Raw genomic sequence first — 18,805 nt, forward strand, 5'->3', positions numbered from 1 at the left:
GGCTCCACACAACAGGGGCTCCACACAGCAGGGGCTCCACACAGCAGGGGCCGTCACTCAGCAGAGACCATTAGGAAGTGATGTGGTGGAGGCTGACTCCATACACAGCTTCATGTGTAGATATGATAGAGCCCAGTAGGCTCAGGAACCTGTACATTAGATGATTGACAGTTGAGAGGCGGGACCAAAGAGCCAGAGCTCAACCCCCGCAAGCACAACTAGGTAAGTACTAAGCAACAGGGGCCGTCACTCAGCCGAGACCTCTAAGCAACAGGAGCCACGTCACAACAAGGGCCACGTCACAAAACAGGGTCCACCTAAAAATAGCAAAACGGGGGTTTGGATAACCTTGTCCCATGGCAACCACTGCTGGGTACAGTTGGGGGGGGGGGGGGAGGGTCTCGACCCCCAACTCCCCCTCTCATCTCACTACCCTTCTCTCCACCTTTTCTCTCAATCTCTCCCCCCTTTTCCCTTCTCCCTGCTTCTTTCCTCTCCTCTTTTTCCCTCTAACATCCCCTAACTCTGGCTCTCACTGCTCTCTAACTCTCCCCCCCCTTTCGTTCCCTCTCCACCCTCTTTCCCAGTCATCACCCTCTCACCCTGTATCCTCCCCTTTTCCCAATCACACCCCCTCTCCAACTCTATTCTTCCTCTCCACCTTTCTCCCCAACATTCCCCCCTCTCACCCCTCTCCTCCCTTCATTTTTCATCCCCCCTCTGCCTCTTCTTTTCTCTCATTTCTTGTTTACTCTCTCTCACTCTGTCTCTACATTTCCCTTCCTATTCTTTCCCCCCTCTCTCTCCTTCTCTCTCTCTCTCTCTCTCTCTCTCTCTCTCTCTCTCTCTCTCTCTCTCTCTCTCTCTCTCTCTCTCTCTCTCTCTCTCTCTCTCTCTCTCTCCGTCCCCCACATCACTTAAGTCACTGTTAGCTCAGTGGTAATAACAGTGACAATACTGTAGGAGACCTTCGTGAATTCTGGCGGCAGTCTAGTGGCACTGTTCAATGTTTTTGGCACATACATTAATCTGGTTGTCGTGTTAGTTTAGCGGGATTAACCTTATTCTTAAGACACTGTTTTAACAGTAGGTTACTTATCGCGTTAGTATAATACTGTTAATATTTTTCGTATACGTTTTAGTTTTTGGCAAATTTCGTAATTTTGTCAGAATTTAAACAGACACGTTTTAGAACCTTTGGACAGTAGCTTATATTCTGTGCTTATAATGCAAAAACAATATAAAATATTAAATAATTCTATTTTCTTACAAAGTCATTAATTAACTAAATCTGTCATGAAATGTGAGGCCCCCTTTACGAGGGAGACCAAACGCGATGAGAGGAGAACAGGTGAAACAATGAGAGAGGAGGTGGAAGAAGAATCAAAAGAAAGGGGCGAGACAATAGAGAGCAAAACAGGTGGTGCTAGGCGGAGGAAGATAACATAGTAAGGTGAGGAAATAGATTAATATAGAACGCAGACGTGAGACAACATAGGAACAATAGCACATAGAATAATATGTTCTGTTATCCTGTTGCATAATAATAACAGGAACACTAACTGAAACAATAATAAGAGAAATAACATGAACATTAACAGATACAAGCAAGGGTAAGTGCAACCCGTTCTCGCACTTTATTACAGTCAATATTGACTTATTAAATAAGTGCATATGTGACATACTATTTTTTGTGAATATTTTAGTTTACCTTGAAAAGCTTCATAGAAAACACTGACCTTACCTAACCTTCTTAGTATGTTAAGATAAGCATCTTATTGCTTCGTAATTACAATTATTACTTAACCTATACCTATAATAGGTTGGTGAGTGAGTTGAGGCGAGTGACTGACGTGGAAACCAACCTAGTAAACACAACTCATCCCTACTGAGTGAAGCGTAGTACTCAGGGCACCCAGGATGTGTCCTGCTGAGTGAAGCGGAAAGTACTCAAGTCACCTGTTGAGTGAAGCGATCCCAAGTGCAGAGGGACCCGGGGGTAATTTGAGGCACACCGAAGGTATTTGAGCTTGTTTGGGTTGGCGAGGAATTCCGAGGCCGATATGAGGCCGTCCGTAACAGTTTGCTGGTCCAACTGCCGCAATAAAAGCCCCGCCCGGTAGTGTTACGTCGCAGAGGGGTGCTTGAGGGAGGCCCTAATTTGGGGGGAGAGGCAAAGCCCGGTGTCTCGTGTAGTAACTTAGACCCGATGTGTTCTAGACTTACAGCGGGAGGGGCCAGGGGATATCTACGGTATCCATGGATATCTACGACATCCAGGTATCTAGGGTATTATCTAGGGTATCCAAGGATACATCCAGCATCAAACGCTATATCCAGCATCCAGAAACATATCCACCATCCAAGAATATATCCCGCTCCAGGGGTATATCGAGCATCCAGTGATATATCAAGCATTCAGGTGTATTTATAGCGACCATAATTTATTTTCTTCTAAATCCAACATTCTGGGATATGTCCAGTATTAAAGAATATATCCAGTACTCCTGTGGATAATGGTTGCTCCCTTTATGAAAGCTCGTCGTCTACTTCCAGTACTGAGGTAGAAACTAATAGAATATTTACTACTTGTGCCTTCAAGAGCGAGCTGTTAGCTCCCCGCCTTTTTAAACGTCAATTGTCTAATGTACTAACTCCCGACATTTTGTTTTATTCTATCATATTTAATACATATTTTTTCTTACACACACACACACACACACACACACACACACACACACACACACACACACACACACACACACACACACACACACACACACACACACACACACACACACGCACACACACATATATCCCTAGGATGCATCCCGTCGCAGCTGTATAACTCCCAGGTACCTATTTACTGCTAGGGTTGAACAGAGGCGTCAGGTGAAAGAAACTACCCATTTGTTTCTGCCTCGACCAGGAATCGAACCCGGGCCCTTAAGACTACGACCACAGAGCGCTGTCCACTCGGCTGCGAGGACCTGTGCTTGCGTGCGTGTGTCGTACATACTAGCCAGAGTTGACTGACAAGCCAAATTTTCACGAAATATTAACGTCAGAACAGTTAAACTATACCGCAACAGGTGTAACAAGGTTATAAGGCTGGACAAAAACAGACAGACATCCCTTTCCCCGTAGTCACTAATAGGTCAACGCAAACACGAAAAAATAACCACTCATTATCTGAACTAACTCTCCGAGAGCGACAATAAAACATGCAGGCAGCACTGGTGAACAAATTTACGAAGTGGTATTTTTTGACAGCTAGATTTTTCCTAATAATGGGGGTGAGATTAGCTCCGGGAGTAAGTGGACCCTTCTCATTAACTTTCAGTAATTGCTGCGAATCCACTGCTTGATTCGTGGAACTAATAAGGCAAGATGAAGGCCAGGAGAAACTAGGCAAGGAGGCGCGAGATTATAGGGGACGGGAGAAGATATAAGCTCTGCATATTTCTATAATAAGATGCACGTATTTCCTCACGTTGATTGCTCCTTAACAATTCGACATTGGTAACAAGTAATACACATGATCTAACTGCTGTCTCAAAATAACCTGTACTTATAATATCATTAAAATCTTTAATAAATCGACTTTAGCCGTTAAGCAGACCTCTTGTGGCCTTAATATTCACGGTATCACCTTAATATTCATGTTTTCTACCAAATCTTATTAAATTACATAAAGTAGCAACTCAGAATATACGAGTAAAATAATCGACCCTGCGGTAAGCTACAGATACGTAAGCTACAGTAAGCAGTAAGCTTCCCTTTTTAACCGACATGAGACTTACTGTACACACCAGTAACGTTACTCTTTAATGTTTGACGAAATTGACCATACCGCTCAGACGCTAAAGCGATATGTATCACTGACTGAATTTCCAAACAAATTAAACAATGTGTCACTAAAATATGTATTTCACTTAAAGTCACAACAACATCACTTTGGTTTAAAGCACTTGATTCGTGTTAATTAACTTCCAGAACTTGTGTGCCGAGCACTTTATATTTGATGCAAAATGTTATGATATAGAGTGATGTTCCGTGCAGCTGTGGTATGCAAATAAGCTGATATTTTGCTCACACAATCCACATAATATCTGTCATGTAGCGTTCAGAGAGTATATATTATTATTATTATTATTATTATTATTATTATTATTATTATACTGACAAATGTATCATTAGTTTTAATAAGATAGAGCTGGAGCTCTATCTTACTACATATTACATATCTGTTGTTAGCACATAGTGGATGAATTAAACACATGTCATCTGTGCTCCCTACCGTGACCGTAGGGACGTGTAAAGTCAAACGAGGCTTCTGTAGGATCTGCTCTAATGTGAGAATGGTAAAGAGAAAGGCTCCGCTCTGTGCTAAATGTGATCAGACATTTACTATACATTTGCCTAAGGTTTATGGTAAAGCTAGATCTAAGCTGCATTGTACTTGTACTAAGGACTCCATGACCCGACTAGGGCTCGAACCTGCATTACCAAAACTCACCCCTTTGGCGTAAACAGTACCAATACCAGTCACCAGAGAACGAGACGATGGGCACATGATACGATATATATATATATATATATATATATATATATATATATATATATATATATATATATATATATATATATATATATATGTCGTACCTAGTAGCCAGAACGCACTTCTCAGCCTACTATGCAAGGCCCGATTTGCCTAATAAGCCAAGTTTTCATGAATTAATTGTTTTTCGACTACCTAACCTACCTAACCTAACCTAACCTAACTTTTTCGGCTAGCTAACCGAACCTAACCTATAAAGATAGGTTAGGTTAGGTTAGGTAGGGTTGGTTAGGTTTTGTCATATATCTACGTTAATTTTAGCTCCAATAAAAAAAAATTGACCACATACATAATGAAATGGGTAGCTTTATCATTTCATAAGAAAAAAATTAGAGAAAATATATTAATTCAGGAAAACTTGGCTTATTAGGCAAATCGGGCCTTGCATAGTAGGCTGAGAAGTGCGTTCTGGCTACTAGGTACGACATATATATATATATATATATATATATATATATATATATATATATATATATATATATATATATATATATATATATATATATATATATATATATATATATATATATATAGATGTTCTGTCTTGTGTTGAAAGTTTGTTTTCACCTCATCCAAAACTGTTGTAACATATCACCTCACCCAAATGCAGGTATACAAAATTAAAGAATTAAGCTCTATTCAGATATAGTTCAGTTGTGTGTGTGTAAACTAAAGTCTATATATATATATATATATATATATATATATATATATATATATATATATATATATATATATATATATATATATATATATAATTCATAAATACAAGCCTGGAAGAGCTTGGCATGGCAATCCCAGGGACGATGTCCTTAGCCTCGCTGCTTCTCTGGTGTTCGTAATTAAATTCTGAAACATTTGTGCAACAACTCAAACAGCGGTAATTAGTCGAGATCGTCTTGCAGCTGTCGGGGCCCAGACTCGCCTTATGATTGTCGGGAGCCGACACTGTCGTAGACACTGGTAATTGCACCGTTGCATTAGAAATTCCGTGATGTATAATGAACCAGAAGTATGTATTATAATTCTGAAAATTGGAAAATAAAACGCTTGAACTTCTCGTTCTCAGAGGTGTGAAGTGACCCTTTTTGATGACGACATTTGTGTGCCAGGAGGATCGAGCTCTATCTCTTGGTCTACGTCTTTCCAGTTGGCGATTGTTTCGTGAAGTGACTCCCAATCTAGTTTTCTATCGTATCTACGTTTTAAATGGGGTTCGCTTCTACAACCTGCTAATTTTCAAAATTCTATTATCCTTCTATTCTTATAATTAACAAAATTATGTGTGTGTGTGTGTGTGTGTGTGTGTGTGTGTGTGTGTGTGTGTGTGTGTGTGTGTGTGTGTGTGTGTGTGTGTGTGTGTGTGTGTGTGTGTGTGTACTCACCTATTTGTACTCACCTATTTGTGCTAGGTGAGTACAAATAGATGAGTAGTGTGTGTGTGTGAGTATGTGTGTGTGTGTGTGCGTGTGTGTGTGTGTGTGTGTGTGTGTGTGTGTGTGTGTGTGTGTGTGTGTGTGTGTGTGTGTGTGTGTGTGTGTGTGTAAAAAATATTCATAACCAAAAAAACCAGTCCAATAATGAACTCAAAATCAAAACTATCAAACAATAAACTATGCAAAGACCCTCATGCATGTGTAAATATCTTCTAAAATGTTAATGCATATACAATGAGTCAGCCATACGGCTATAAAAAACTCACAACATGGATCATGAATGCACATACAATAAGTCGGTCTCGTGGTTGTGATAACTCATAAATCTACTCGTGAATGAGCTTCGAGAGCAAGAACATTACAAGAAACGAGTCTTTACACTCATATCAGCAGGGAAAGTTTGTCTCGTTATATGCGTTTAGAGTTGGTTAGGTCTAGATGGTATTTTGACACAACAAACACTTGCTTAAGACAGCAAGAAACAACTTGTCCTAACACTAAACAACTCGCATTCATATCAAACAACTTCCTCATACTAGGCAAGTGTTGAGTTGTTAGTATATTAGGTGTGAAGCCAACCCTTCCTCGCACTTAACAGCGTGTCCCTGACATTGAACAACTTCCCAGAGAAGGAGAAAGATCTGAGGGGTTGATATATATAACTCCAACTCTGATGCTGAGACGCATTAGGAGATTAATGTTTGCAGTGTATACATCCCAACAGCTTTTAGAAATCTAGGCTAAGAACCCTTCAAAATGCTACGCAGCATATGTCAGGCCCGCCGCCGAACATGCAGGTCTTGTGTGGAATGCTGGAAGAAACAAAAAACGAAACCTAGAGAAAGTGCCGAGATAATTAACAAGGCTGGACCCGAAATTGAGAGGAATGAACTTCAGTGAAAGTCTGAGAACTGGAGAAGAGGAAGAACAAAGGAAGACATGATAACAACGAATACGGTTTTATGAGAATCGACAAAGTGGCTGTAGAATCAAAGTATAAATTTAATTTTGGAACGATAGTGACACTATTCCACTATTTGGGCAATAGTGGAACGAGGAAAATTGATGGAAATTGAAAACGATGGAAATTATCACCTTAAATGGGAACCCACAATAGCACCCAATGTAATGTATGGCTATGTTGTTGTTTTAGATTCAGGTACTCGGAACAAACGTTCCAAGCAGCACGGGCTATGGCGAGCCTATATTGGCGTATGGCGAGCGAGCTCCTAATACTGACCAGGAGATATCAGGATCCGTAAAGACATCTTGGTGAGTACACACATACGCGAGTACCAAGAGCTGTGTACACCTCCACACCAGTGTGTGCACCATCAAACACACACTCAGAATCTCGCACCTACTCATAAATATAAGCGGGTAAAAATGCAGCTTCTGGTAAAAACTGGGTCGTATCTTGTCAGGTTGTTTATGCACTAAGCCGAGGCTGAGCCCAAGAGTGTGGCAGGAGCCCCGGGAAACACAACTCTTCAACGCTTCTCCTCCCGGGGTCTGGGTTATCAAACACGTCGTGGTCTTTAAACTTTGCCAAACACTTTAGCATGTTCGGTCTGTCCTAAGCGCTGTAAACAGTGTCAGATTCGTTTTTACGCTTGAAATAAATATATGAATGGGAATATTTTCCCAGTGACGTGTAATATTTTCCCATTCCAGTGACGTGAAATGGGAAAATATTTGGCAAAAGGAAAATACGTAGTCAAGAACACTTGAAAATTAAATGATGTAAGCCACAAACGGTAGAGCTTCAAGCTGATCCTGGATAACGACTACGATGCTTAGAAATGTGTGTGTGTGTTTGTGTGTTCACGTATTCAGGATGAGCTTTAGCTCCTGGACCCCGGTTTTCAGTCACCTTGCATCACTTGCAAAGACTCCGGCCCCCATGTCTTATCACATCTACTCTTGAAATTATGTATGTAATAATTAACTTAAACTGCTTCCCGTTTCAGCTCATTACACTTGCTCACTACTTTCACACTGTTGAAACACTTTTTAACATCTCCTGTGGTTCATTTCACTGTCCAAATTGCACCGACGTCCTGCCCGTATCCACCTTGTCACTGCTTTTAAGATGCCTGTGTGTCGCCTCTTTTCCTTCTTGTTTCCAGCGCCGCGAGGTCTAGTTCTGTCAGCTTTTCCTCTAATTTCTGAGATCAGTCTCGTAACACTCCTCGAAACTTTCTCTAGTTTTATTTGCGCATTTTTTGGAGAGGAATCCACACTGGGACTGAAAATGTTCTTGTTCAGGCGCCTGAAAGTTCGTCAGCTTCGCATTCGCCACTTTTGTTATCTTGTTGATGTGTGCCTCCGGTGACAGACCTGGGGATACATCCGCCTCCACTTGGTGCTCATCCAAAGTCTCTCTCTGGTGCTCCACGAGGGGCTCTCTAGCGCTCCACCAGGGCTCTAGTGGTTCACCAGGGGCTCTCTGGTGCTCCACCAGGGCTCTAGCGGTTCACCAGGGGCTCTCTGGTGCTCCACCAGGGCTCTAGTGGTTCACCAGGGGCTCTCTGGTGCTCCACCAGGGCTCTAGCGGCTCACCAGGGGCTCTCTGGTGCTCCACCAGGGCTCTAGTGGTTCACCAGGGGCTCTCTGGTGCTCCACCAGGGGCTCTCTGGTGCTCCACCAGGGGCCCTCTAGTGCTTCGCTAGAGCCGTACAGGTAAGAAGGCTCGGCAGCTTGTCTTTTCAACCTATCATCTGTTGACATCAACATTCACAATCGACTTGAGAATGGTCCAGGACGGACCGAAACGTCGTCGTCCCTTTACTTTCTAGTGTGTGGTTTGGTCAACCTATCAACTGTTATTAAAGCCATGTGGAAGTCCAGCATAAAATATCCACAGGTGGCGGGAGGCAAGAACCAGGCAGCCACACACCTCTCGTTAGTCCGGTAGCAAGAAAGCATTAAAACTTCGGGTCGGGTTATGACGCAGGAAGATGGAGGCAGGAGTGAAAGTTTACGCCACAAAAACAAATAAGAAAGCCAAATCGTTCCTAAGAGATTTGGTGCATTACTAACTACGTCTGGTGTCGTGAGGTCGTGGTTCGTTCCTGTATTTGCAACGAATGTCGCTCATTCACCACAAATAATATAGTTCTTGTATCACAAGGAAAACGGATCGTTTATCATAAGGAATGTTCGTGTGTCACAAATAATGCACTTCAAGTCTGGCAAAGAATGCAGGTAGTGTGTCACAAGGAATATAATTCACATTACCACAAGTCGCAACGAGAATGAGCAAGGTTCTGAAAGTCAGTATTTCACAGCTCCCATAGTTCACAGACTAAGACTGACTATTAACTGCTTAATTTCAGCCAGATGCTGGGAATACTAAATTTCCCCTCAGTACATCTGTCCTCCCATTCAGGTTTCTGATGCCATCAGAAAACTTAACAAGCTGACCCTTTGAGTATATAGATATATAGATGATATATAGATATAGTATATATAGTATATATATATGTATATAGATATTTGAGATATATAGATCCAGATGTTTTTTGAATACATTACTGGAATCTCTATTCTTCGCAATTGTTGTTAAAATTATGTAGAATACGAGTCCATTGAGTTAAAATTTAAGTACATACAGCATGTTTGATAGTATTGACTGCGAGGTTGTATTCTGCACTATATCTTTCACATTTGTCAATAAATTTCATGAATTTATGTATGCATAGTGTCATTGCAAATTATTTCCCTCATTACAAAGACTTCCCTCTCTAGGAAGTCTTAGGTTTATTTTGATTACAGGTTTATTTCAGTGTTATTAGAAAGGATACTTGAAGGTAATTGCATATATTGAATAATAATACTACGGAAAAATTTAGTTATCTGTAAAATGAAAGGATATGTACGATGAGTTTGGTAAATCCTCCGATTGTGATATCAGAATATCTAGGCTCTGGCGCGAGTCTCGCGAGAGCCTTGGTTGTACGCCAACGCTGTCGGAAACACCCGTCTAATCTCTTACCGTCCCACCCACTCCCGCGTGAAGCCGGAGCTTCAGTAATATGCTGTCTCACGTTGAGGAGAGCCATTACACGAGGTTGAGAGTGCGCATTCTTCAATAGACTGCATGCGCCCGAGTTGATCCCCGCGGCGTAGTACCCACTGAGGCTACAGAGCCTTTACCAGACTACGGGCTCACCATAGCCCGTGCTACTTGGAACTTTTTGTTCCAAGTAGCGAATCTTTAACAACAACAACAACTTTACCAGACTGCTTATACAAATCGCAGGATGACCAACCAGCAGTTTATTATTATTAACATCTTTATTGACAAAATTAATTGCAATTTTGCCTAATCTGAGGATTTTGATAGTCTTATTAAAGTGAGGATAATGCTGGTATTCACTGTCACGCAGGACAGAGGGTCATACATAAGACAATAGGTCTAAACTGTAGGCTGAAGCACATATATATCATGGTTACAATCAATGTTTTAATGTATGGATATGTGAAAACAACTTTCTACTGTGCACTGCCACACAAGGGCAGGGATGGGTTCATAAGTGATGCAGCAGGGGATTTCTTCCTACTTGAGGGATTGCTTGATGAAGATTAAGCCACCCAAGAGGTGCACGGGCATGAATAGCCCGTACGTAGTGGCCCTTTTGAGCCATTACCAGTATCAAGAGCTGATACTGGAGATCTGTGAGGCGCGACCTGCACCCTGCGTGACGGGAGATGTCTCCGGACCAAGTGGTGACCAGATGGTGACTTGAGGGAGGGGTGTTGTTCATTCTCATATGGCGACATGTTTACTCCCAGGATGAGTGACGCGGTTCAATAAACTATGAATAAGTTTGTTCTTCTTGGCCGAGACGGCATTACATGGATAAATGTGACCTCACACCAACTCCATCAGAAGAGGAATAAATCAGTGTCAGAAACACGGTAAAAGGACCATTTGTTCACGAGATATCTTGTATTTTTCTACGTCGCGGTTCTCACTACTTGGAACACGATTTGTGAACTGATATAAATGTGTCAGAAATGTAGGTAATTTGTTTTATATTTATGTATACACATGAATGCGTAATATGAATATATCTTTGTATACACACATATAAAGAAACTATAACAAAATTGAAAGCATAAATGAAGAGCAATTATTACATCAAATACTGCATTGAAGAGTACGTACATCGTCTCACTCTCAGACTAACATTCTCTCTGGATTATATGGCTAGAAAGTGTTGGGCTGCTTGCTGAGATACAGTTTATTCCCAAGATTCCCAAGTTTATTCACAAGAGATCAAACACAGAGATCACACTAACGTGATGCATCAAATGAACAAATCCACAAGGGCAGTGACGAGGATTCGAACCTGCGTCTGGGAGCATCCCAGTAAGTTCAGTAGAACTTCGGTTTCAACCCTTTTAACCCTGTCGTAGCTCAGTCGATTAAGGCAGTGTCTGGGATGCTCCCAGACGCAGGTTCGAATCCTCGTCACTGCCCTTGTGGATTTGTTCACAAGAGATATTTCCACTAGAGTCAGGGCATGCGAGGTGAGGACAGTTAGGACGCTTGGTCCCCGGGTTACCAGGCCTGGTGAGCTCTTCTCAAATATCAAGGAATGTGGAATAGCACATACGTCAACACCACCGCCATGGCTCGCTCCTTTGTCGTCCTGCTTGCTCAGGTGACCTGTGTAACTACCCTGGAAACACAAACCGAAACTGTCTCTATTTTCCGCTTGTTACAACTTGTAATAAAGTTGTTACATCTTGGCTTAACGTGTTTATGACGTATTAGAACGTTGTTATTACAACTTGCTGTATTGGTTGTTATAACTGGTTAGGAGGTGTTAAAAACTACTTTGAACTTTGTATCAACGTCGTAGTTTCGGTGTGTGTTTAGTGGGTAGTTCGGTGACAAATCCAAGGACTAAAGTCAGCGACAACCCTCAAAGTAGCCAGCAGGGTTAGGACAACCCCCCCCCTGTGTCCAGTCTCCGGTCCCCAGCAATATTACTTTGTATTTTGCTGAATCTGAACCCTTACAGCGACTTGTTAGATTATTCTAGCTATTTTCAAGAAGGATGAAGGTGAAGGCGAGAGGTTGGGGTATTGGCGGGGAGGCTTTGGGGAAGGGTGGGGAGGGGTATGGCTGATGGAAAAGTATTACTGCCTCACGGGAGGATGAGTCTTTTGTGAGGTGAGCGCCAGGTACTGAGGTGCGAGAGGAGGAGTGATGAGAAGGTGCCCTAGTTCAGGGAGAGGGAACCCTAGTAGGGAGAGGGAGCCCTAGTGTGGAGGGTGGGAGGGAAGGAGGGATAGGGTGCCCTAGTGTGGAGGGTGGGTGAGGGTGTCCTGGTGTGGAGGGTGGGAGGGAGCGAGGGATAGGGTGCCCTAGTGTGGAGGGTGTGGGTGCCCTAGTGTGGAGGGTGGGTGAGGGTGAGGGTGCCCTAGTGTGGAGGTGGGTGAGGGAGAGGGTGCCCTAGTGTGGAGGGTGGGTGAGGGTGAGGGTGCCCTAGTGTGGAGGGTAGGAGGGAGGGAAAGAGAGGGAGAGCCATGGTGAGAGGGAAGGGAGAGAGTGAGAGGTGAGGGCAGGGTTCAAAAGAATGGGCGCCGTTTCCATTACAAGTTTTATTTTCCCCTGTTCTTCGACATGTAAGTTTCACAGTTTTTATGTGTGTGTACCGTGTTCCACTGTGCATCGCCCGTCATAATAACTGGCTGGCATCGTCTAATATGACAATACTAATAATTTCCACGTAGTTAATCTAACAGACTAATTAATTAAACAAACAAAACAAAGATTAATCAAACAAAAAGAGTTAATGTCAGAATATTTTTAAAATATTTTTTTAAATATTAAAATTAAAAGTCCATCGGAAAAAAATCTTATCACAATGAAAGCATAAGAAATGTTGCAGAAGTTTTTAGAAAATAATTGACAAAATGAAAATGAAATAAAAAAACTTGTTCATGTCTCAGCAAAAGTTAGAACGTTCAATTTAGATAATATTTGTTTAAAACCCTTTAATTAAATACAATCACAGAAGATAGCTCCTGTAAACAAATTCAAACATTTTATTGTAAACGTTTATTGAGTTATTGTTCAACAGTGATAACTGCAACGTAATCACAACGTTTGTTAACGTTATTATAACGTTGTAACAACGAAAAGGCAGTGCTTTGTTACGTTGGATTTATATATATGCTGGGTAGATCTTTTATCTATATAAGAAAGAATGTCTGTCTGTTTCTGTCAGTCTCTTTGTGTATATATATTATTTATGTCTGCAGAATCGAGCTATTTAACTCTTGAAACCCTGTCTGTCTAACCAATCTATTTTTCCTCTATTATATCTACTACATATATTTCTCACTAATACGTACACACATCCCCCAGGAAGCAGCTCGTAGTAGATGTCTAACTCTTAGGGACCTATTTACTGCTCTGGGTGAACAGGGGCATCAGGGTGCAAGAAACTCTGTCCATTTGTTTCCGCCTCCGCCGGAAATCGAACCCGGGCCATTAGAATTACGACCCCCGAGCGCTGTCCTCTCAGCCGCGAGGCTCCCCTCCCCTGGTGTCTGGCTCTGCCTGTGTCCGGTTGTCTTCTTGTCTCTGTCTGTTTGTCTGTCTGTCTGTCTGTCTGTCTGTCAGTGTGTCTCAGTGGAGGCTTGGAGGGAAGGGTGGGCTTGGTCACCACGTGAACCATGGTGGCGGTGTGAACGTGTGACCTGGCCACCCCACACCTGACTCTGTCTGTGGCTCATTGTAATGTTTCTGCCTGTCTTCCTGTTTGTGCCTGCCTATCTGTCTGTCTCTATCTCTCACTCTCTGTCTCTGTCTCTGTCTCTGTCTGTCTCTCTCTCTCCAAGAGAAAAACATTACAGCTTGTTGCAGAATAAGAGAAACGGAAACCAGCACTAACGAAGCAGGACTAGAGCGCAATATCTGACGAGCGGTGACAATAGTGACTTGCATGTTGCTCATACTGCTGTTTCTCCTCTTATATGTCGTCTCAAGGTACTGTATCCCTTCTCATGTCTTCTCTGGCTTCTGTTTCTCCTCGTATATGTCGTCTCAGGGTACTGTATCCCTTCTCATGTCTTCTCTGGCTTCTGTTTTCTCCTTGTATATGTCGTCTCAGGGTACTGTATCCCTTCTCATGTCTTCTCTGGCTTCTGTTTCTCCTCTTATATGTCGTCTCAGGGTACTGTATCCCTTCTCATGTCTTCTCTGGCTTCTGTTTCTCCTTGTATATGTCGTCTCAGGGTACTGTATCCCTTCTCATGTCTTCTCTGGCTTCTGTTTTCTCCTCTTATATGTCGTCTCAGGGTACTGTATCCCTTCTCATAGGTCGTCTTTGGCTTCTGTTTCTCCTCTTATACTTATTTTCTACAACAGGGGACAAGATAAATGTATAGAATAACGTCAGATATTTAGTGTTGGGCTGTGTGTGTGTGTGTGTGTGTGTGTGTGTGTGTGTGTGTGTGTGTGTGTGTGTGGTGTGTGTGTGTACTTACCTAGTTGTGCTTGCGGGGGTTGAGCTTTGGCTCTTTGGTCCCGCCTCCGTCTCTGGATGTGTGTGTGTGTGTGTGTGTGTAAACGCCCACATTTGCTCTCTCTCTCTCTCTCTCTCTCTCTCTCTCTCTCTCTCTCTCTCTCTCTCTCTCTCTCTCTCTCTCTCTCTCTCTCTCTCTCTCTCCCACATTCTCTTTATAATATTTGTGTTACATATCTTTGGTTGAAATGAATTTACCATCAGACAACCATGAAATTTAATTATCCGACATGCAATTTTGTCATGTAATTGGTTTAATGGGAAGCAAATTAGTGGAATCATATCCGACGATAACTATGCGAAAATTGGATGTAATTTGGCTATTAGGGAGCATTAACATAAATAATAGCATAACGCCTGAAACAAACAACTATGTCATAGTTTGTTTGTTTGGTGAACAAGAGAAACATTCAAACAAGCAAATTTGGCTGGTACTATTTTTTTTTGCATATACTTTTACCTGGTACTAAACGTTATGGATTTACTTTTAACCGGTACTAAAATTTTTGCACTTAATTTTGCCCGGTACTATATATATAGTCTTTCCAGCATTTAGTTTTTGTATATCTTTTTTTTCCCCCGATACATTTTTATAACCCAGTAATGTGTATTTTATATATATATACTTTTTCTCGTACTATGTATTTTATTTATACTAGTTCTTGGTACTTTGCGTTTTGATATATTTGTATCTAGTACTACACATTTCTTTATATACATTCTGTCTGTGTCTAGTAATATATACTTGGTTTAAAACACACACACACACACACACACACCACACACACACACAACCACACACACACACACACACACACACACACACACACACACACACACACACACACGCACACACACTCAGCGGGACCAAAGAGCCAGAGCTCAACCCCCGCAAGCACAATTAGGTGAGTACACACACACACACACACACACACACACACTTATGGGGGTTGAGTTTTGGCTCATGTCATGTCAAAGTCATGTCTAAGCCTACTGGCTTTATGTCGTCTCAGGGTAAGCAAGCACAAGTAGGTGAGTATAAATAGGTGAGTACACACATACATATACATATGTACATTTCGAAAATTATAGATTGAAACATTTCCCTTGACATTGACGTCTTACACAAGCGCGAATCAACAATATATTTTCTGTTAAAATATAAAAAAATTCTGACATATGTGGATTTAATTTTTTCAGATAAATGTAAGCTGTAATCGTTCTACGAATTTATTCAGTCGTTCAAAGTAAAAAATATTCTTTGTGTGATATATGTGTGTTTATGCTATTTTTATTTATGCATAAAGATTATTATGTGTTTTTTGTTTTTTATTTACGAATAAAGATTATATTATAGTCATGAATAATGAATATGTATTTGTTATGAATAATTAATATATATTCGTCATATATAATGTTCTACATCTTTTATTTATGTTTAATAATTTCAATACATCTTCCTAAGAGTACTGCTTAAGTTCACGCTGGTAGGACTTGAGACAAACCGTCCTCCTTATAGCACGTCGTATTTTGACGTATACTTTACCTAAAACTGGTACAAATGTCGTACTAGAAAATTAACTAATTTATTATAGACTCGCGAAAGCAACATAATGACCCGTTTTCTGTTCGTGGGATCTCCTGGTTGGTTAGGATAAGTCACTTTAGTACATCGATTTCTTGACGCTGGGGAAGCTTGCGAGAACGAGCTGCTTGAGAATTGCATATGGTTAGGACCTGTTGGAACTAAACTCTTCTGGTGCTATTCTCACTTAGTTGTGCTTGCGGGGGTTGAGCTTTGGCTCTTTGGTCCCGCCTCTCAACCGTCAATCAACTGGTATACAGGTTCCTGAGCCAACTGGGCTCTTATCAAATCTACATTTGAAACTGTGTATGGAATCGGCCTCCACTACATCACTGTTTAATGCATTCCATTTGTTAACTACTCTGACACTGAAAAAATCTTTCTAATGTCTCATGTATGTGTGTGTGTGTGTGTACTCACCTAGTTGTGTTTGCGGGGTCGAGCTCTGGCTCTTTGGTCCCGTCTCTCAACCGTCAATCAACAGGTGTACAGATTCCTGTGCCTATTGGGCTCTATCATATCTACACTTGAAACTGTGTATGGAGTCAGCCTCCACCACATCACTTCCTTGTGTGTGTGTGTGTGTGTGTGTGTGTGTTGTGTGTGTGTTGTGTGTGTGTGTGTGTGTGTGTGTGTGTGTTTACTAGTTGTGTTTTTGCGGGGGTTGAGCTTTGCTCTTTCGGCCCGCCTCTCAACTGTCAATCAACTGTTTACTAACTACTTTTTTTTTTTTTGTTTTTTTTTTTCCACACCACACACACACACACCCCAGGAAGCAGCCCGTGACAGCTGACTAACTCCCAGGTACCTATTTACTGCTAGGTAACAGGGGCACTTAGGGTGAAAGAAACTTTGCCCATTTGTTTCTGCCTCGTGCGGGAATCGAACCCGCGCCACAGAATTACGAGTCCTGCGCGCTATCCACCAGGCTACGAGGCCCCTGTAAAAACACACACGAGGCCCCTGTGTGTGTGTGTGTGTGTGTGTGTGTGTGTGTGTGTGTGTGTGTGTGTGTGTGTGTGTGTGTGTATTTGTGTGTGTGTGTGTGTGTGTGTGTGTGTGTGTGTGTGTGTGTGTGTGTGTGTGTGTGTGTGTGTGTGTGTATGTGTGTGTGTGTGTGTGTGTGTGTGTATGTGTGTGTGTGTGTGTGCCTGAATTTCTGGAATTAAGAGCCTTTTAAAATGCACTTCTGCTAGTTCCGAGGCGATTATTAATTCCGGGAAAGTGTATTTTGTAAGAGATCTGCTGTTTGTCTGTCTGTGATGTGGCGTTTATCTCAGTGAAATGATGTTTGTTCGTTTGGGATGTGGCGTCTTGTGTGTAAGTTATATGGTGTGTGTCAATGACATGAAAAAACTACAATTGTATATGATTTTTGACACTGACATAACGATTGATCAGTGATCCTGTCACTAACAGTGATCCTGTCACTGACATAACGATTTGGCATCGTTATGTCAGTGACAGGATGATTGCTTGTCAGAGATGTTTATCGTTGAAACGACGCATTATAATAAAGAAATAAAGTTCGAATGGTTCACTGATGTGAGTTCCAAAGTTCTGTTTTGGAACTTCTGTTGCTTATAATCAATATAAGAGAGAATGTCTGTCTGTTCAAGTTCTGGAGGCCAGACGATTGGGATAAGCCTCATTAAACTTTGCAGGATTAATGGGGGTCTTTATCTGAGTTCCTTAAGGGGGGGGGGGGGCAGGGTCAGCACAGTGCCTACAAGAATGGGGCAACGCCCCCAATGCCCCCTCCTTAAGGAAGGCTGAGGATATTAAATATTCAGTGCCGAGTCCATAGACTTCATCGCTTGAATAACAGATGAGAGATTTGTGTTCTAGGGGCATCCATTTGCTTAGTAATGGAGATAGTGTGCAGGAAAAATGGCTACAGGGATGGAGATGGGTGGGAGTGTTTGAGAGGAAGGTGGAAGGCAGGGCGGAGAGGCAGACGTAGGTTGGGGGGAAGGTATAGGGAGAGGTAAGTTGGGGAAGAGGTATTTGGAGGGAAGGGGAAGAAATAAGTGGAAGGGAGATCGGGAAGGTGTTGTGTGGAGATAGGGAAGAGAAAAAGAGCACAGATTCGGCCATAGAACCGGCAGGTTTCCCATCTATCTATCTACACAACAGAATGTCTGTGTGTATATTCTGTCAATGGTTAGAAGCGTGCTCAAGCATTACTGTAACCCTCTCACTTGTGGGTGATCCAGGATGACATGGGTCGCCCAGGATCACACATATATATACATGTCTGCTCCCGTGAAGGAAGGAATCCACCGGTGAGGGTATGAGACTAACGCGATGAATAATTTAACATCATTCTGCGTGATGAAGATCCCTCCAGAATTACGAGATATATATAATGTGAGATAATGAGAAGGATGGGACGTCTCTCAGATTAAGAGGTGTTTAGGAGCTGATAGATGATGCGCGACAAGTGGGGGGGGGGGGGGCGGGAGATGAATGTTGCAGGAGACGTTGACCTCTAATACTGCACCAAGACGTTAAGGGACGAGGCCTGCACCGGCCTAAACAACCACTTCAATAGGTGGTTATAACCAGGCCATCGCCGACTTTAGCAACCATCTCAATAGGAGTTGACCTGAAC

The 18,805-nt window shown here is 42.1% G+C and overlaps 1 long non-coding RNA gene across 1 annotated transcript in view; it reads left to right on the forward strand.

Moving 5' to 3' along the window:
• Positions 1–18,805, forward strand: part of LOC138373093 (uncharacterized) — a 200,128-nt gene that overhangs the window by 71,864 nt on the left and 109,459 nt on the right. The gene's annotated exons all lie outside the window — the stretch shown is intronic.

The sequence above is a fragment of the Procambarus clarkii genome, chromosome 41 (assembly GCF_040958095.1).
Source record: "Procambarus clarkii isolate CNS0578487 chromosome 41, FALCON_Pclarkii_2.0, whole genome shotgun sequence".
Lineage (NCBI taxonomy): Eukaryota > Metazoa > Arthropoda > Malacostraca > Decapoda > Cambaridae > Procambarus > Procambarus clarkii.